This window comes from Macaca fascicularis, chromosome 1, assembly GCF_037993035.2.
Source record: "Macaca fascicularis isolate 582-1 chromosome 1, T2T-MFA8v1.1".
NCBI classification, from domain to species: Eukaryota; Metazoa; Chordata; class Mammalia; order Primates; family Cercopithecidae; genus Macaca; species Macaca fascicularis.
Window position 1 is genome coordinate 112609289 of NC_088375.1, and position 21195 is coordinate 112630483.

Here is a 21195-nt window from a genome sequence, read left to right on the forward strand (position 1 = left end):
TAAAGAAAAAAAATCGTTAAACAAAAGCTGAAGTTTTTCCCTAAGCTCATTCTTCTAAGCCAGGCATGTGCTCCAGTGCTATCAGCCATCAGTGTACTCACCAAAACCCCAAGGGTCACGACACTGCAGTGCTCATCCTGGAGGTGAGGAGTCCAGGAACCCCCTTCTCAAAGATGACCCTCGTCTAGAAGAGGAAAAAAAAAAAAGTCCTAAGCAGATTTTTTAAAAAATCAAAAACATCAATTTGTCAATGACTATCTTAAGACAAAAACAGGTTTCTTATTTATTCCAGAATATCAGTTTCAGAGGAAGCTGTCATCCCCCACACAAATAGAATCAACTCCCAATTTTTAAAGAGTTATATCTGATCTGTAGCCAGTTCAAGGCTCGTGTGGCTTTTCCTCCTTCCCAACAGCACATTTTATTTTCAGAGGCTGGAGAAATATAAAGTGCAAATCAAGTTTTCTACTTTTTAGAATTCTGGAAATGTAGTAGAAAGAAACCCCTCATAATTTTGCTTCTTCCCATTCCTTATTAGTATAGAGATCTGAAAGCTGACTGTAAAGGTGAGAAGAGACAAAATTCCAGATATGTCTCTGAACTTACAAAGTGAAGATCATTCACAGTTCTCCCTACTCTCAACCATAACTCTACATCCAGCAAGAACATTTATTTTCACACACTTTTGGGGGAACTTAAGAGCTGAATAACGTGACCAGATGACTTCCTTTTATTCAGTGCCTACTGTGTGCAAAGTGTGGTACTGAATTGAGCTGGCTAAGTCAATAAAACATGAAGTACTGGCCAAGCAGAACAATTTCCACCATTAGTCCTTATAAACTAAAATTACGACACTGAGCCTCCCTCTTTGCCCAGAATTTACAATTTTGAAATAGCAAGGGAGAAGTAAGTTGCAGACAGTCTTAGGGCTAAATTATTTAGGAATCTTTAAAAGGATTCCTAGAGAGGCATGCCATCAAGTTGTTTAAGTAAATTCACAAATTAATCTAACCAAGCTCAGAATCACCTCTATGATTCCAATTTCAACTCTTCCAGTGATGCTTTCCCATTTCCCTGCTGTAAGAAGTCCAGTTTATTAGAACGATGTCATGTTTAACAAATTTCATTTCTATGCTATGACCACTACTCCATAAAAGGCATAGTATCAAACTTAGAATGTGGAACTAAAAGGCCTCAGGATTCCATTCCTAGCTCATTCTTAACTTCTGGCATACCAACTACTAAAAAGCTTCCTCTCAGAAAAAGTACACAATAGGAAAAACCAAACTTTCCCCAACATGTGGAGAAAAGTAAACTGTGCAATGGGCATGTAGAGAAAACCTTGGTCCAAGCAAAATATTAATGTACATTTTAGTACTCGTGGGGTAAAAACACCTCTGTCACCTTTTAATAGCTAACTTTAAGCAAATAAAATTTTATATCAAGCTAAAGATTTCTGACAAAATTCAAGCATTCAAAAATGAATTTCAACTATCACCATCTGGAATAATGGCTACCCAGAATATTATTTCAGCACAGATGCCCCTTCTCTGTGAAACTCTCCTTGATTACTAACTCTCCTCTGTATGTCCTCCATGGCCCCCGGCATTATAATCACAATACTATTATAACACAAAACTGTCTGTGTAGACATGGAACTCCCTGAGGGCACTGTCATTCCTCCTCTCAGCACCTGATACCTGGTAGAAACTCAATTAATGCTGTTTGATCCATGTATTATAATGAGCTTGGGGCTTCTTGTATCGCTACCTTTACCTTGCATTCACACAAACTAAAGATGACATGATAAATACCTGTTTAACTTCTCACCACCTGCCTTTATCCTTGGCCCTATGAAATGAGTTACTGCACAAGTCCCTGCTCACAGAAAGGTGTAAGATAATTGCTCTTATATTTTTGACTTGCATTTAGTTTGATGATTTTTGCCTTGAGAATTCTTAGAATAATGAATAAATGTAGTTTTAACTTACAAGAGGCCCTACAGAAACAGAAACAAAAATCCAACATATTCAGACTGAATCACAAAAGTAACGACTTATCAGGATGTTCTTTACCTTTCAATATGTCCAATTTGCTATTTCTTCTACATCAGGACACGGAAGAACTTTCCAAAAATGATCTCTACCGCCCAATCAGATGGGAATGTTTCGGTCAAAGCGGAATGACAGCAACTGGTCCCACATTCAGTCCTATAGGGATAAGGAAAAAGTAAAGTTCATACTTCAATTTATACTGATTCCAAGGAAAACCACCCATTCCCCAATGCTCTGCAGCCAAAGCAATCTTTGGAAGAAGAAACAGTAAGAAAACAATTAGGTCAAAAATGGAGAAGGAAGGCAAAACCACTAAAACTCAAAATACAAGAAGTCCAAGATAGGGTCACTGCAGCCCATCTCCATCCCACTGAGGCCTAACCATGCTAATGGATGACTGGGAGCTTAGAAAATCAAAAGCCACCAAATACAAAAGCCTCATTTTAATCATTGTTTTTAACATTTTCCACAACCAAAAACAGTCACCACAGGTTGTGAAATGGACTTTTGTTTCATGTCTTCTCTGTGCTCCTGTTCTTAACATGGTGGAAATGCTAAAAAACACTGCAAAGCCTAAAATGCAACAGGCCATGAGATAATATAACTTTCAAAAATCAGTTGGTCTAGGGTAAGAGTTCCTAACTTGGGATCCCACTGACTCTCAAGAGGTCTGTGGATAGACTTGGGGGAGAGGAAGATGTTTGTGAAACTCCTGGGGAAAGCTCAGATGTTCATTTTGACTAACCTCTAAGTAATAATTAGCATGGCCTTCAATGATGAATGGAAGTAACCATCCCTGATAGCATTAGCAATTCTGTGACCTTGTCACCAACAGAAACCACAAGACATTTTCATGTCACATAGTTTTGTTGCAGATATCTTGGTATAATATATACACTACTTCAAAAATTACAGTCTCATTAGACCTGCAGCTGTATTTTATTATTTAATAATGTGTTATAAAGAAACATATGTTACAATTAATATTCTGATGACTGTTTCCATTTCATTTATAATTCAATGTATTTTATTTTGTGCATTTAAAAAACATTCTCAGAAGGGGGTCCTATGTTTCACTAGATTGCCAAAGGAATACATGGGACATTATAAGGTTAAGAACCCCTGAACTGGCCGGGCACGGTGGCTCAAGCCTGTAATCCCAACACTTTGGGAGGCCAAGGCAGGTGGATCACAAGGTCAGGAGTTCGAGACCAGCCTAGCCAACGTGGCGAAAACCCTGTCTCCACTAAAAAAAAAAAAAAAAAAAAAAAAAAAACCCACACAAATTAGCTGGGCATGGTGGCGTGTGCCTGTAATCCCAGCTACTCAGGAGGCTGAGGCAGGGGAATTGCTTGAACCCAGGAGGCGGAGGTTGCAGTGAGCTAAGATCGTGCAACTGCACTCCAGCCTGGGTGACAGAGCAAGACTCCGTCTCAATTTAAAAAAAAAAACAAATCAAACAAACAAAAAACCCTGATCTAGAGCAAGTAATCTTCACCAAGGCAGGAAGAGAAGTTATTCCACCAACACTATTTCATAGCTGAAGAAAATTAAGCTGCCAGGAAGCCAGGAAACATATCCAAGGCCACAGACATTTGGGGTTGGCGTAGCCCAGGTTAGCACTCACAGCATCTATCTTCCTACTCTCCCATGGGGACCTTTGCTTACATTTCTACAATTGTCATCACTATTACTGTCTTGCCACTAAAGGGAGAAAGGCATTACCTTTCAAAACTAATATAAAACAAAAACCCAAACAACAGAACAAGACAGATGTACAAGATACTCCTTTTTGTTCCTTGATAAAGCACATTACCAAAGCTGAATTTGGTCTGTTAGTGAGATAGTAGTTTTACAGAAATTGGAAGAGTAGGGCTACATAATCCCTCATTCTAAGAGATGTTCAGAGCACTTTGCAGTTAGGCACTAACCTGTCAGGCAGAAATGCCATTATGAGTGGTTAGGGCAGGTGGTCTTACTACTTTGTAGATGGGAGAACTGGAGAAATATGAGAAATATAAGGGATTTGTTCAAAGTCACACATAAGTCAATGGGAGAATGAACTTCCTGATTCTACAACCAAGGCTCTAATTACTGTACCAAGTCACCATGAACAAACATTTAGTTGATTATAATGCTTGTGAAACATCTGTATTCTTTTTCCCCACAAACCAGAGAGCATTTTCTTTTTATTCACAGAAGCAGACACTTCTGAGGAGCCAAGTGACATACACTTACCTTATACAAAGAGAACTCTATGGAAATTGTTCTTTTATCTTTTAGCCAATGACCTCCCTATCTACCATCTCTTTTGAAATCATTATCATCTTATATTCTACATGGCTATTAACAAAATATTTTAATGGTTCAATTCCAAATCTCTAAGTCATAAAACTTCCAAATCTCATACTCCCATCCCTCATCTCAACTCTTCTCAAATTTACATTAAAATTTCTCTTCTAGGCCATGCACAGTGGCTCACGCCTGAAATCCCAACACTTTGGGAGGTGGAGGCAGGTGGACCACTTGAGGTCAGGAGTTCCATACCAGCCTGGCCAACATGGTGAAACTCCGTCTCTACTAAAAATACAAAAATTAGCTGGACATGGTGGCATGTGCCTGTAATTCCAGCTACTTGGGAGGCTGAGGCAGGAGAATCACTTGAACCTCGGAGGCAGAGGTTGCAGTGAGTCGAGATTAAACCACTGAACTCCAGCCTGGGAAACAGAGCGAGATTCCATCTCAAAAAATAAATAAATAAAAATAAAAATAAAGAAAATAAAATACAATTTCTCTTTTTATCCAAACCCTCAAACAACTAATGGAATCTTCATTTCTCAAAGCATCCTTATGCCATTTAACTAACAGCTCCTCTTATAAACCCATCTCTGTCTTTAATAGTTTGGGTGTTTTTCAATAGTGAATAAGGAGGTCTTTCTTAAATTTTTATGTAGGGCCATTACACTATTCACACAAACATCTCTTCCTTGCTAAAACTTTCCAATCACTAGTATTCAGTAAAAAACACAAAACAGGACAATCATGTTGCACAATTTCCACAAAGGTTCTAAACCCACATGTCTTACTTCCAACATCCTTTTGCCCCCTCCTCCCATCTCTCAATGACTTTACAATTTATCCTTACTGTCTGTTAGTTCTAATTCATCACTTTGCTCAGTGCACGAGTCCAAATCTCTGCCCCAAAAACGAACATTTAATTCCTGAATATATCAAGTGGTAACTAATACTCCAATACCCATCATTGACCAAAATGTAACTCTTTACATTGACAGTCATTTCCCCACTGAAATCACTGCCAGGGATTTACCTATGTTTGCCGTAACCAAAGTCAAATTTTGCATCAATTCTATCCCATCTTACAGACTCTCTACTACGAGATACTTATGTCCATTTCTCTAACTTATCTAGTAACTTTATTAGTCCCCAATTGGACTCCAATGTAGGCTCTACGTCTCTCCTATCACTAAAAACCCATTCTTCCTTCCCCCTCCTTCAGACCTCTTGGGAGGACAGATTTCTGGCCTCCTCCTTTATGCTTGGTAGCCTTCCCATAAGGCCCCCAGCAATACTATTATAGGCCTCTGGCCCCTCCCTCTCCTTCCCTCTGGACATAATAACCAACCCTGCTGTTGTTTTACTTAGGATATCTCCATTTCACCAGGCTCACCCAACACTAAATCAGTGACATCTTAATAGTTTCTGCAACTTTCAAAGGCCGATGACTAGGGCTCCACTTTGGAAATCACTGGTGTGTCCCACGACCCCCACAATGACTCAGTGACCTAGACATCACCAACTCACCTGCCTCGGCCCTTAACTACTCATACATTCTCCCTAGCTTCCACCTCCCTCTACCCTTCAACAAGTCACTGGCCTGCAAAGTCGGCTTTACCTCTCTCCATCTGAGGGGTCTTACAGACCCCATCAAACTCAATCCCAATTCCCTTATTTAGCTCTCCAGCTCGCCCCTCCAACCTGCATCCCAAGACCCTGGGACCGTGCTCACTCTCCTGGTTTAACCTCTCCAAGCACTGCTTGGGACACAACCTCTAAAAAAAAGAGATGCCCCCATCTCTCCCCACCGCCCGTGAAGCACCCCCACCTCCCCCCACAGGTTCCTCCAGACTCGTCTCACTAAACCCGCAACCCTGGCCCCCGCCCCTTTTCTGCCCCCCTCCACCCCGCTCTTCGTGGCTGTGGCTACCCCTGCCCCCAAACCGGCTCAAAACACGCGGACGCGGACCCGGCCCCCACTACCCCCGGCTCCGGTCCTTCCCCTCCCCCTCCCCCAGGTGCCACTTACCCCGGAGGCAGGAGTGGGGGAGGGGAGAGGAGGTGCGGAGCAGGGGAAGAGGCTTGGGGCCGGGGCGGCTCTCAGCCCCGGGGGGCCGGGGCCGGGGCCAGCGGCAGCGGCGGCGCAGCGTCTCCCCCCGGCGGCGGCAGCGGCGGCGGCGGCGCCGTCCCACTCCGGCAAGCACACATAGGCTCCATTGTCCGCCGGCGCCTCCCCCTTTCCGGCTCCCCCCTCCCGGTCCCGCCCCTTCCCTCCCTTCGGCCCTCCCCCGCCGCACCGCGCCACGAAAGGTACAGCCGGCCCCGCCTCGGACGCGAGCGGAGGGTGCCCCCTCCCCCCGGCCCGACGTCCCGCCCGCAGGGAACCGGGACCGCCCCGCCCCGCCTCAGCGTCCGGCCCCGCCACCGGGAAGGGCCCGCCCCTCCAGGGAAAGTCGCTCGTCCCCCTCCCCGGACGCGCGCGATGGTACCAACCAGCCGCGGCCTCCACCCTCCCCCTTCCCGCAGGGCCCCGCCCACCAGGCAGCCGCGCCTCCCGGCGCCCCGCCCCCGATATTTTACTACGGGCCCGCCCACCGCCGGCACCACCTCCTGGTTTGCATAGGCACGCCCGCCAGGGCCCACCCCAGACCGTCACCCGGCCGGAGGGGACGCCCACTCCCCAGCTTAAAGCGGCAGAGCTCTAGTCCGCAACTCCAGAGCCTCCCGAGGGGCCGGCGGGGCGGGAGGTGCGGCCCGGGAGGGTCTCCTCTTCCCGTCCCTTCCTCCCCACGCGCGCACTCTCCCGGACCTCCCCGCCGCCTCGCGCAACCCTGGGAGCAACCCAGCGGGGCTAGGAAAGGCGCGGAGGGGGAAGGGCAGCGTGGAATTTGGCCATCTTTGACAGAAACGAATTGAAGAGCCGGTCTTTCCTTCACTCTTCCCTGCCGCCCAGGTCCCGGCCTAGCCCTCAACCTTCAAGGCCACCTCCTCACACCTCCGGGACGCAGTTCCACCCTGCTTTCCGGTCCCTTCTCTCCACCCCTGAGTCTGCACCGCCTGGGCCATGGCCGGCTTTCTCCCCTCGCAGGGGAGCAACCCCTGCCCGGGACTGCGCTCTCCTCCACCCTCTGCGAAGTGCAGGAGTCCCGCTGATGCGCCAGGGGTGCCGGGTCTCCTTTCACATCAGGCCTGGCCCAGCCTGGCTCAGGCATCGCTGCCTGGTGCCTACAGAGGGGACCTCTGTCCAGGACCTCACGTCGCTTCACAGCCGGGGTAGCTCCCCTAATTTTTTGGAAGATCTCTGCTCTGGAGGGCTCAAAGCCCGAGGATCCCGGCGCTGTCGTGAGAGGGTAGCCCATTAGATTACACTTTTTCTCAGAAGGATAAAATGACAGCATCATGGTTAGAGCATGTGGCTGAATCAAAGCTCAGATTCGGGCTATTCCTGCTTCATCTGTGTGGCCCTGGTTGCTGCTGTGAACAACTGTTATTATAGATCTGTCTGCTCTGCACCCTCCCCAAAATACACTGTTGTTGCACCTCTGTGCTTGTGCCTTGTGGGGTCTTGATCTAAGTAAGCTGCTTTGGCAACTGTGCACTGACCCCGCAGCTCTTCTGAATCAGTTAGGTGAAGACTGCCCATGTTAGAGTGTACTGCGTGTTCTCCCTGGAGACAGATGGAGGCAATATGGCCAGGAGAACGAGATAAGTCTTCTGCTCTTGCTTCTGTCACCCATGGTTTTAACCAGGGTACTTATTCCTGTGTCGATTTCCCTTCCTAAAGGAAACCTTCCTTGGGCAACCTTTTAAGGAATGGTGCTAGTTGTAAAGGATGGTCAAGAGAGCCCTAAATGATAAAGCCGATCTGCTTTAGAAATCATTTAAAACTCTTTAACTGGTCAATGTAAGTTACTATACCCTGCCTCCCCTGCTTAGATCCTATGAAAAACTGTGGCAAGGTATTTTCTCTTTGTCTTCTGTCATGACTGAGGATATAAATTAAAGAAGAAAGGCAATAGTTGGTATAAACAATATTAAGATCAATTGAAGAATTCCAAACAGAAAATAATTAAAATGCCTTTTGTTAAGTTTGGGGCATAGAATATTTGATGTAACATAGCTAAGAACCCTTGTAAGAAAAGGCAGGAGGAAAAAGTCAGGTATGGACCTAACGGACTTTTCTTATGGTATTAGAAAAGACAACCAAATCAGGAATATGCAAGAAACATTTGGGATTGCTAATGTTAGGTGGAAAGAAGGAACTCACAGGACTTATCTGTATGAGAAAACCACTGCCAAAATAAGCTCTGGCCTGGGGGGAATCCCAGACCAGATCACCTCTGCTCAGCAAGCTCAAAACAAACTCAATAACAATAATACACATGTTAAAAGAAAGTCTTAGCCATTTTACTAAGCGTTAAGCCCTCATGCAGTCATATGTGTCAAACTTCAAACTTATTATTGAATCAGAAGAAAAATACAAACGAATATTAAACATACAACACTAGGGTAAAAGAATAATAATATTGAGAATTTAAGCATGCTAAAAGTCATGAAATCTAAAGGTTAGAGGTTCCATAGAAATGGTAATTTAGCTACATTGCAGATGGGATAGAAATGTGTTTTAAAATAGAATTTATTCTATTAAATAGTTTATATTACTAGAATTTTTGCACTCTGAATTTTCTACCTTGTATGCATTTTCATCTCACTTGAGAAAGAATTCTATTTTGGTGTATAAGGATTTAACACACTGTATATACATAAACATTAATGGATAATGAAATGCTTTTTTAAAAGCATCCTATGAATAAAAGCTTCAAACTGTTACTGCTACTCTAGAAATTTTAAGATAAGAAATCATTTTTTTACCCAAATGGTAAAATTGCTAAAAATAAAGGATTTTGATGCTAAAGAGACTTGGTTTTGATTTTCTCACTTACTGAAATTTGCTTCTCATAATGATGAGCACTCACTGTGTTGCAAACATGGATGATGTAAGTTTGACTTCTTAGTTCTTTAGCTAATCATAGCATTTATGTTACGTTTGCCTCCAGTTTTTCCACCTGTAAACTCCACTTTCAAGTTGAGGCAACAAGTGCTTTTGTTTCCTCAGTTCTTGATAAACTTACACCTAAATTTTAGGATTGGAAGGAATTCCATCCTGTCTTACAGAATGCTAAGGCATAGAAGTTCAATGATTTGCCAAGATTATGCTCAGTTTTAGGGACTAGAATTTAAGTCCAAGACTCCACAGCAGTATTCTAAATTCCAATGATTGTTCATTCCTAACAATATTTATTATTGTAGGAGAGAATATGAAAGTCTACCTTAGAAATGATGAAACCAAGACTAAGAAAGGTTGAGCCCACTCAGTCAGCTGGTATCAGGGTTATGAGAAGGCTTAACAAATTCTTGCCTTGGTCAAAGCCCTCAGCTTGTCCGTGGGCTCCTGCTGCTTGTACTATTAATATTTATTACCGATTCATCTACCTCATTGTTCACCAAAACTGGTGAATTTCAGCTTCAAAAAAATACTATCAAGAGAGTCATTAATGATTGAAAATGAAGGGTAAGAATGGAATAGCATCTAACCATTAGAAAGTCAATCTAATCTCTTGACTTTCATAGTGCTGTGCCCCAATGCTGTAATAACATGGCCAGGAAATTATTTCTTTTTTAGGTTTCCTAGGAAAAAGAAACAAATCTCCTTATCCTACCTTTCACCAGTCTATTGAAGTCAATGGGGGAGTCCCAGAGCTTCATCCCTGGCTGGAAAATTTAAAACTAATTGTCTCCTTTGTTAGGTGGAAATCAATTTTCCCGCCTCCTTTCCTCCTGCAGCTTCACCTGAGGCCCCTGGCATTCGATGAGAGCTTGAGTCTTGTTCTGTGTCACCACATACCTGTTCTTCACAACTTGGGAATCAGAGTCACCATTATTATGAAGCTTTGAAGTGACATTCAGATCCTACCACCAATGCTTCTTCCCCTTTGTTTTCATCCTCAAACCTGCATGGTTGTGCTTCCTATTCTCATTACCTTCTAAAATTCAGGTTTTATGACATTCTCATTTCCTGAGCCCTAAATGATTGACATAATGATCCTGATCCTTACCACTTTTCCTATTTAACCATTGTCCATCATGCCTTAGCAAAGGACAATCTACGTGTTCCACATGCTTTAACCATTTCTCTCCAAATCTCTTGCTCTTCATACCAGTTCTTCACATCAATTCTTAGAATCCCACTTTCCTTTTCTTCCTCAATTTCCACTAATTTATTATTTAGAGAGAGTCTCCTATGTTTGCCCAGGCCCGTCTCAAATTCCTAGCCTCAAGCAATCTTCCTGTCTTGGCCTACCAAAGGGTCGGGATTATAGGCATAAACCACTGAACCCAGCCTCATTTCTTATTCATAACTGCTTTCCCAACAATAATTCTGGGTGTTTCTACTACTTTGTTTAATTCTCCTAGACATTTCCGTAGGAATTTTGCCCTCCAGATGACCTATTTTGTTTTTCCTGATTTCAGCCTGTCCTACTGGACTCTTCCCAGCTCACACAATCAATCTCTTCCCAGTTTCTCTAGAATTACTACCCAACTATTTCAGCCTTGATTTCACCTTTATGGTTTGCATTCAGGTTGCACTCACTGGCCACTTTGTCTCCATGGAATCCTTGACCATCCACCATTCTGGCCATGGAAATTCCCAATGCTAAGATGTACCTTCACTTCCTTATTTCCACATCTGGTCAACCAGATATTGCTAGAAAAAACATGAAGCCAAGAAAATGGATCCCAACCAAAATTAAGGTGATGACATTGAATTTCTTTACTTACCACTTTGTAATCCTTTTATGTATCCTCATTGTTGTCTCTATCATTTTCCACAGCAATTATTCCAAATTCTATCCATACTACTTCTACACTGCAAGACCAACCTTGTCATCTCATCTCACCTCTGAAGGACCTTGCTCACTCTTCTCCCATCCATTGGCTTCTTACTCTTTGCTTTAGAATCTTCAGTAAAATTTTTCTTACATTAGTACCCTTTTTTCCCCCTTTTTAAAAAATTCCCAATTTATCCAGAGGGCAACCTACATTCTCTGCCACAACAATTGTGTTTCCTCCTCTGTAATTAACCCAACCATTCTACCAAAATGCTCTGTCCAATATGGCCAAACCTAATTGCCAAATTCATGTAACGAATATCCTTTCCTCCCTGAATCTCTTTTTAGTTGTTAATTCCAAGATGTGATGATATTACAGTTTTGCCTTCTTCATTGATTTAAATTCTTCCCATTGTCTCCTAATTGTGGATGTTCTTTAAAGTCTTTGGTTCTTTGATCTTGTCTCTCTCCAATTTTCCCTAGGTCATTTCACTCTCCTAACTTTAGCTATCATCTCTTTGAAGTTTAAAGAACTTTAGCTATGACCAGCACATCTACAGGTCTAGCTCAGGCCTCTCTTGAACTTAATCCTGCATTTCTACCTACTCAGCTTGCTCATCTAAAGTGACTTAACATGTCAAAAAGCAAACTCACCATCTGTCAAGATTAAGTCTCACTTCTGAATTCCCTATATCTTTCACTTAGACTTAAAACTTTGTGGTAATCCTGACTCAACATCTTCTGTCTTTGTCTCCTCTCATCACCAGTGTCCACAAATTCCTCCTTAAATCAATTTCTTGTTTTCTGTTTCCAAGATGGGACTGTTGCGATAGATATCCCTGCCTCCAGCCTCTCCCCTTATCAGTCAATTCTACATGCTCTTGCCAGATAGATCTTTCTTTAAAAAGCGGTTTACATATACCACCATTTTTTACATAGTTCATGCAGTGTCTATTCCTTTTTAATTATTTAAGCCCTGCTGGTTCTGCTGGGCCCAATGAGGGCCCCTCTATCTACCTTAAGATCTCAACAATATGCCTTATAGGCCAGGGCCTGTTTCCCTGTAGCAGCTCCCTATTGCTGGAGAAGGAGAAAAGTGCCCAAGATCCTTTCAGAATTAATGTATTCAAAAAGGAAATAAAAAATACTCAATATGCAAAAGTCTTGTGAAGAAAATGAGGGAAAACCACAGAACATGCCAAAGGCCGAGGAAGATCGCCCTTTGGAGGATGTACCACAGGAGGCAGAAGGAAATCCTCAACCTTCCGAAGAAGGTGTAAGCCAGGAGGCAGAAGGAAACAGCCTGGCCAGGGATTTAAAGAGGACACACCCGTCAGGCCTTTGAACCCTGAAGAAATGATAAGAGGAGTAGATGAGCTTGAAAGGCTTAGGGAAGAGAGAAGAAGAGTAAGAAACAAGTTTGTGATGATGCATTGGAAGCAAAGACATTCACGCAGCTGTCCTTATCCTGTGTGCTTTAGGCCTTGAATTCATTTTTGCCTAATGTTAAAATCTGGCCCAAGCTTGCTTTCTGTTAGCATTTTCTGTTGTATCTTTGACCTCCATTTTACTTTTAATAATCTGATGAAATTTTGTTTTAGGTAGTTTCCTTGGTACCAGCACCTCATTGGATTTTGGATTTTGACCCATTTTCCAGGTCTATTTCTCAATTGGAAACTTTCACACATTTGCATGGGAATGTGTTCATTCCATGTTGTAAAGTAAAACATAACAGGTTATGGCAAAGCAGCATATTTAATATCAGCTCACATATATAGGATAAAATTCCAAACTTTGTGTGTGTGCATGTGTGTATACATGCATCCATATAACATACATCAAAAACTTAACCAAGCTTATTTCTGTGTGATGTGAAATTTTATTTGTTTTCTTCTTTTTATTCTTTTTGCTTATATGTGCTTTTTAGTGAACACGTGTCTCACACACAAAAATAATTAAGGATTTTTTTTACAAGTAAGAGTCAAATAATTTGCAACCAGCTTATGAGGGCAATGGGGGCACCTAAACTCTTGATGAAAGAACAGTAAAAAAGAAATGTAAACCTCAAATTACCTCTGGATCTCTTAGCCAGAGGAATAAACTGGCAATTATTACAGATTAAAAAAAAAAAGCTCTCAACAATATTGTATAACAGAAACAATACTGGTTTTAGAGTCATATGGACCTGAGTTTGGATATTAAACTATATTTTTGTAGCCAAGTAATTTTGATCAAAAACAATGTTTTCTTTCTCATCTATTTTAGTGGTAGATGTTTATTATAATCAACTTAAAAATATAGCCCAGATATGCAAACTTTTGCTCTAGGTCCCAGTCTTCCCCCATATCCCAAGAGCAGAATCTCACATCTCTTTTGTTTTTCAATTATTTATTTATCGTAATATTTATTGAGCAACTACTAAGTGCAGGGCTTGGGGGATACAAAAAATGAATCTGACATTCAATTCTGTTTTCAAAGTATAATCAGATTTGTATGGAGGGTTCATTCATTAATAAGAAAAAAAAAAGAGTTTACTAAGTGCCTACCATGTGCTGGGTATTGTGCAAAGTTCTGAAGATTCAAAAAAAGTATAACTTAACTCCCCTGATGTTGGGATCTGGGATCTAGCTTGTTAAAAATATTGACAAGTAAACACTTATAATCACTTATAATAAGTGGCATAATATGAATAAATGCCAAGTGTTTGGGCATACAGAAGAAAGGTATCTAGTCCAGGCAGGAGAGTCAGGGTATGCAATAAGACCTGAGTGGAATCTTAAAGAATGCGTAGGAGTCAGCCAGGCAACGGACTCAGCAATGTGACAATGTATATAAATAACCACAATGCAAGATAGAAGGTAATAAATAAATGGCAGAGCAGAAGCAAAAAGTAAATCGGCAATCAGAGGAAATACATTATTTGAGGGAGAAGACATGAGCAGAACTACTTCACAGAGGTGGAAGCACTTGAGGCAATCTGAGGGTCAGGTTGATTCAGGCATACAGTGGGGCTGGATGCCTCTTCGTCTTCTCAGCGCCTCATGCAGTGCCCTGCATACACAGGGACAGCACCTTGTTTGCTGTGATGATGATGGTGATGGTAATAATGATAATATCTAGGTTTGTTTCTCATGAAGTTTGTTCCTCTGTTTTCCCAGAATGTTTACAAGGGGAGACAGGTGATTCAAAAACCCACTTCTGGGTGAAAACCACATGATTTTGAATCCTACCTCTGCCATGAGCAGGCTATATAACCTTGGAAAAATTACTTAACCTCTCTAGGGTTTTTTCCCCCCATAAAGTGGAGTACTGATAATAGGTATTTTTCTCTCAGAGTAGTGTGGGAATAAATGAGTGACTGTAGACATGTAGGAATAGTGCCTAGCACATAGTTAAGTGCCCGATAAATGTTGGTTCTTATTGTTGCATTTGGCCGTCTCTGGATTTTCCAAAATGGAATTGGCCTGTGGGGAGATTTTAGGGACACTGAAGGCTACCCCCTCAATACCTCACTCATTCTCACACCCAACCTCGCTTACTGATATCTCCTCAACTCTCCTGACACACTCTTGTAAATTCTGACATTAGAAATTCATACTTTGGATTTAAGATGTCACTTCGCCCAGCCCCTGGGGGGGATAACATAATAAAAGGTTAACCCTGTTTCATTTTAATAAGTTATCTGGCCAGACCTCTATCCTCCTTAACTGCTAACTGCACTGAGGGAATATCGTGGGGAAGAAAGAAAAGGCTAATTTTGAAGCTTGGAGAACTTTCCCCAGAAATTCAAGATAGAGGGAAAGATACTCAGAGGGCTTTCTGAGGGCAGCAAGTCCTCTGGGATTGGAAGAAGTGGTTCAGATTGGCGAGAGATGCCAAGAAGTGATGAGGAAAACAAAAACAAGGTCATCTGTGCCAGTAAAGACAGGCTTTGCTAACTTAAACAGTGCTGACCTTGATTTGGGGGCTCTGCATCAACTGCTCTTTTCTCTACTCTCTGCTAGTGTTTTGGAATAACACTGCTCAGGATCACTCTTGATTCACAGTCATTGAGGGCACTATCCAGGTGGTTAAGGAACCCCCGTTTGTAAAATCTCGCAATTACTTTTATGTGTTTGCTTTCTTAGTTATTGTTTATCAGTCAAGCATTAATAAGCACCTACTACGTGTCTAATGCCAAACTAAAGCAGAGTGACAGCTTCATTGGAAGCTGAATAAATACCCCTCCTCCAGAATCTTACAGTCCAGTCGAGGAAACAACTACAACAGAAGATGTTTAATAATTAATTTCTAAACAGAATTACAGACACTGCACAAACGATAGATTTCCGGGGAGTGGGAGGGCGGGACGAGAAGCAATGATTAGAATCTGGAGTAGTGTGTGATAATTTTGTGAAGGATCAGAAGCCGAACTGGCCTTGAAGAATAGGATTTGGGCAGTTCCAGCAGGGGAGGATGGCCAGGAGGGAGAGACAAGGAGCCAAGCCAGAGACTGAATGGAGCACAGTTTATGTGCGGGTAGTGAATCAGAAAATGATAGTGGTAAAGGTGAGTAGAAACAAACATAATGGCAGCCGCTGTTTATTGAGTATTTAGTATGTGCATGTGCCAAGCACTATTCTAAGGACTTTCTATGATCTTATTTATATACACAATAACCCCATGAGGTATGAATTGCTCTCCCTCAACTGTTTTGCAGTTGAGGGGCCAGATACGTAAAAAGGTAAGGTAACTGTGCTGAGTCATGTGTCTAGAGAGTGGTGGAGCTGAGATTAAAGCCAAAGTCAGCCTGAGGTGAAAATGCTTAATCTTTCCACATTATAGCCTCTCTTCAATGTATGTGTTAGGATCAGTGGGGAATACAGATAGATAAATAAGATGGGAATTAATTATGAAGAATACAATTTAGAGAAAGTATATAAGAAGAATACACTGAGGTTTTTTTTTAAAAAGCTACGGTTTACAGAATACTGGCTGTGGAATAGGCACCGTTCTGACAGCATTACCCTGAATGTGATTTATAATTATACCCATTTTACAGATGAGAAAACCAAAATGGAGAGGGTAAATGATTTGTTCAAGCCTCGCAACGGTTAAAAAGCACTGTACAGATTTGAATGCCAGGCTAATGGCAAAGCCTGTATTCTTGCTGCTATCCTGGACTGCCTTTCTCCTTATGCAAAGGAAAAAAACATGTAAAAATAACACCATTGCAATTTGCATGGTATTTTTCAAAGTATTTTTTATATTCACAGCCACACTTGATCCTTATGACAACCATATGATAGGCCTAGTAGATAGCTCCCATCATAATGATTAATAATAATAGTCATAATAATCATTAAAATAACAACATTTGCCAGCACTGATTGAGTGTTCTTCATACATCCGGGCACTGTGCTAAGGGCTTTGCATGTATTATATAACAACTCTATAAGAAAGGTTCTATAATTATCCTTAATTTGCATATGAGGAAACGGGCTCAGAGAGGTTAAGTAACTTAACGAAGGAGCTGGACTCAGGTAAGTTACGAGACTGGTTCAAGGTCACGTGATGATGAGTGGTGATTCCTGAACTAGAACACAGATCCCCCGATTCCATATCCATGCATGCTCTTTTCATGTTACTATTTTAACCATTAATCTGCAGCTATAGGAAGGAAGATTTGAAGAAAGAGCTACAACAGGCAAGGAGAGAAGCCAGAAAACAGCAGAAATTCAGGTGTGAAATGATGCAGATCCAGGTAGGGCAATGTAAAGATAAATGAAGAAGTAGGAGATTCAGGTGCTAGCTGAAGAAGATTGTAGCAGCTTACTTCTGAAGCATATAAAGGTAAGAGAAAGGAAGAATAGTGTGTTTGGTTTCTAGCCATAAAATTGGTGGAAAGTGGGGGCAGTATGGTCAGAAGTGAGACGAATTCAAAAATGACACTGGGTAGAACGTGCTGGTGGCTCATGCTGGTAATCTTAGCACTTTGGGAGGCTGAGGCAGGAGGATGGCTTGAGCCCAGGAGTTAGAGACCAGCTTGGGCAAGATGGCAAGATCTCATTTCTATAAAAATAAAATAAAAAATGACACTGGTCTACAGTGAGCTACCACTGCACATCAGCTAGGAATGGCTATAATAAAAAAGAAAGACATTGGTAAGTGTTGGTGAGAATGGGGAGAAACTATCACTTTCATGCATTGCTGGTGGGAATGTAAAATGCTGTAGTCACCTTCAAAAACAGTTTAGCAGTTTCTTAAAAAGTTCAATGTAAGTTTACCATGTGACTCAGAAATTCTACTTCTAGGTGTCTGAGATAAATAAAAATGTATGTCGCCTGTAATCCCAGCACTTTGGGAGGCCGAGACGGGCGGATCACGAGGTCAGGAGATCGAGACCATCCTGGCGAACACGGTGAAACCCCGTCTCTACTAAAAAATACAAAAAACTAGCCGGGCGAGGTGGCAGGCGCCTGTAGTCCCAGCTACTCGGGAGGCTGAGGCAGGAGAATGGCGTAAACCGGGGAGGCGGAGCTTGCAGTGAGCTGAGATCCGGCCACTGCACTCCAGCCTGGGTGACAGAGCCAGACTCCATCTCAAAAAAAAAAAAAAAAAAAAAAAAAAATGTATGTCTACACAAAGAATTGTATGTGAATGTTCATAGCAGTATTATTCCTAATAGCCAAAAAGTGGAATCAATCTGAATGTCTATCAACTGATGAATGGTTAAATAAAATGCAGTCTCTCCATACAATGAAATATGAAATGAACAGCAATAGGAAATGAACTGCTGATACACACTACAACATGGATGTACCTCAAAACCCCTTTGCTAAGCAAAAGAAGCCTGAAAGAAGCCAGATGCAAAAGACTACATATTGCATGATTTCATTTACATGAAATGTCCTGTAAACGTAAATCTATAGAGATGGAAAGCAGATTAGTGGAGGTGGGAATGGGGATCGACCGCAGATAGTATAGGGATCTTTTTGGGGTAAAGTAAATGTTCTAAAAGTGGATTTTAGTGGTGGTTGCACAACACTGTAAATTTACAAAAAAAAAAATCATTAAGTCATACACTTAAAATGGGTAAATTTTATGGTTTGTAAATTATACCTCAATAAAGTTGTGTTTTAGAAAAGTGAAGCTGATTTGTAAAAGACGAAAGAGAGTCGAGTTTTAGAATTATGGGGGACTGAACACCAAAATGGAGATATCTTGCCAAGTGAGAGGATAGGCTGGAGGTGCAGAGGTGAGAGCTGAAGCCAAGAAAATGAATGAGCTCACCAAAGGAAAACGTATGCAAGAGAAAAGGAAGATGTCAAGGGTAAAGCTTTCAGTATCACTACCATTAGGAGCAGGGATGATGGTTTGCCTGGGCTGATATGGTGCTCACCCTGGTAACAACATGTCCAGGTAATGTTAAAATTCACTGATATCCTCTAAGCATGCACCCACTGAGAGCAGAGGTATAAGCCCCAAGGCATGGCAAACAGTAGGGTAAATCTGTCTGGAGGAAAATTGCCTCTAAATGACTAAAATACACAAAGATAACTGGGAATGGATTGAATATGTTCCCTGTATTTTGGGTTTAAAAAGAAAACTGAACAAACACTTTAACCTAAATTAGAAATCACATCAGCATTAGGGAGTGCAGGGTCTCAAAAGCAGTATTTCACTTAGTCACTGGGGATGTGATGCTGGACCACCCCTACAACAGTGCTCTTTGGTCCCGATATTGGCTTCTGACTTTAGAAAGAGCTAGCAGAGACTCTCAGGTAAACTCTGCAACTGCTTTCCCACCTCTGAATTTGGGACAAACCCTCCTCTTCCTCCTGGCTTCGCTCCACCCCACCCCATCGATAGCACTTCTGGGAGGGGGTGCTCCCACGCTAGGAAACTAGTGAGCCTCTCTTTCTCCTAAAGTCTAATATCTTGATGCCTTGGCGATAGAGGGAGAACCCAAACAATCCTTTTTGTTTCATCTTATTTCATATTTCTGTAAATGAAGTAAATGTACACTGTCCTTTTTTGTTAAAGGGTGAAAAATAAGAATCTGAGAGTTCAAGGTCAAAAGTAGTGGTGAGTAGAAAAGGAAGCCTAGGGTCCGAAATGGCACTGGCTTCAGGACCACCCACATCATACTGAGGGTTCAGCTAAGTCGGGCCTCTTAACCTTGAGTCCGCAACGGAAACTAAGGCTAGAACTTGAATGGAGAAAAAAAATACATCTTTGCTTCCATTAGTTAATGAAAATTATCATTTCCTTCAATTATGGATCCAGGCAACAGATCAAGGTGGTATGAGCAGCTCATGATGTTTTAACCAGCAGAATCACAGATATCCCAAATATCGCTTATAGTCATCACTATGGCAGTACAATAATTATAAGACCTGCCAGTAGACTTTTTAATTAATGCTCTAATAAAGAAGCACATATTACTATATCACAAACTTGACTTTTAAAATATTTCGATCATTATATTTCATTATAACCTATTTTTGTAATCCTAAGTAATTTATTTTATGTGTCTAAAATTATTATTCTGTTCATAGGCTTCACGAGACTGTTCATGGGGGCCCATAGCACAGAAAAGTGGAAACATCCCTGGGCTGGAGGAACTCTTCCCTAATCCCCATCAAACACCACACACACACACACACACACACACACACACACACTCGCCTCCCTACAAGGCCTGAAATCCCACCATTAGAGAACATTTCCTTTGGGTTTTTAAGATTCCCATTAAAATGCAAATGCCCCCTAAGGAGAAGAACTTCTCAGAGTGTTATTAGTTAACCCCTTAAATGAGGTTGTTTAGCAGCTAGCTGGGCACAACATCCTACAACTCAATTAAACAAACGTTTATTGACCTCCTGCCATGGTTAAGGAGCCAGACTTGGGGATAGGGAGCAAAATCCCACAAGGTTTCTCCCCTCAAGGGGGCTTGCAATCTAGTAGGGTGAGTAAAGGAAGTACAAAAAAGACAGGAAGAGAAACGCAACGCCAGAGGTGCAAAGAGCAAAGCCTGTTCCGGGGGAGGGCGGCTGGGAAGCAAGAGATCCATTCATGCGTGCATTCTAGAAGGACTGACCGCCTGTGGACTCCGGGCTAGGTCCTCAGAACACAGCCTGAGCCAAGTTCACTGCCTAGTGTTCAAGTTAAACAGATAAACCACAAGTAAGCTACTGTCGTTGGGTTCTCTCGGGCGTGTAAAGTCTGGGGAAGCACAGAGGAGGGAGTGACTTAGCGGCTATGGGGGCGGGGAAGAGTCTAGAAAGACTGTCGTTGTGATGAATGTGGCACGGAATAAGTGACATATGAGCCGAGTCTATCTAGCAGGGTAAGTTTAGGAGAGACGGGGTTGGGTGGGGCGGGGGGCGCAGAGAGAGAGAGAGAGAACGAACCACATTCCTGGCGGAGGTATGTGTAAAGGGCCTATGCTGAGAACCATTTCGGCGTGGTGGGAGCGCTTAGCGATAGTGGAGGAACCAGGCAGGAAGGCAGGAGATGGGCCTGGAATTGTAAAACAGGGCATCTTAAATTTAAGGCTGAGGAGTTTGCATCTTATCCATTTGGAACAATCAGAAAATTCTTCACTGCCAGGAAGCAGTGAAGAAGGTATTTGAAGAAGGAGGTATTTGAGCTGGGCCTTAAAGCATGAGAAAAATTTCAACAGGTGGAGAGGGGGCTGAGAGAGGGTTTCAGGGTAAAAGAATAGCATAGCCGGGCACAGGGGCTGAAGACTCCGGGCTTGGGAAAAGCCTGCGAGAGCAGTGTGTGGTCCAGAGGGTCCCGAGCACTGGGATCACATGGAGGCCTATTAAGGGCGGGTCCCCTGGCCCCGGAGCAGACCCCAAATCAGAGTCGCTCACGGCAGGCGCCTGCTAGCCAAGCTCTTGATGCGCAGTAAAGTTGTTCAGTGGCTTAGTAGGCGAGAAGGCCAAAAAGCAAAGTGACCTCTGAGT

General features: G+C 42.5%; 2 protein-coding genes and 1 pseudogene across 11 annotated transcripts in view; 1 reads left to right on the forward strand and 2 right to left on the reverse strand.

The window, feature by feature from the left end:
• BCL9 (BCL9 transcription coactivator) overlaps positions 1-21195 on the reverse strand; it is an 89170-nt gene that overhangs the window by 19205 nt on the left and 48770 nt on the right. For 4 of the 9 annotated variants that reach the window (XM_073996988.1, XM_073996982.1, XM_073996979.1 and 1 more), the window contains exons 1-3: positions 6379-6591; positions 2076-2210; positions 102-184 (exon numbers count right to left, since the gene is read on the reverse strand). The gene's annotated coding sequence lies outside the window, so the exon portion shown is untranslated. Of the gene's footprint in view, positions 1-101; positions 185-2075; positions 2211-3985; positions 4053-6378; positions 6592-21195 lie in introns of those variants that run through there. The other 5 variants (XM_073996984.1, XM_015429894.4, XM_005542071.5 and 2 more) reach the window with 2 other exon arrangements.
• LOC135971445 (uncharacterized) overlaps positions 1-21195 on the reverse strand; it is a 74759-nt gene that overhangs the window by 4794 nt on the left and 48770 nt on the right. Inside the window, exons 1-4 of one of the 2 annotated variants that reach the window (XM_073997006.1) lie at positions 6379-6591; positions 3986-4052; positions 2076-2210; positions 102-184 (exon numbers count right to left, since the gene is read on the reverse strand). The gene's annotated coding sequence lies outside the window, so the exon portion shown is untranslated. Of the gene's footprint in view, positions 1-101; positions 185-2075; positions 2211-3985; positions 4053-6378; positions 6592-21195 lie in introns of those variants that run through there. The other variant, XM_065546929.1, reaches the window with a different exon arrangement.
• Positions 12290-12828, forward strand: LOC102128616 (transcription elongation factor A protein-like 8; annotated as a pseudogene).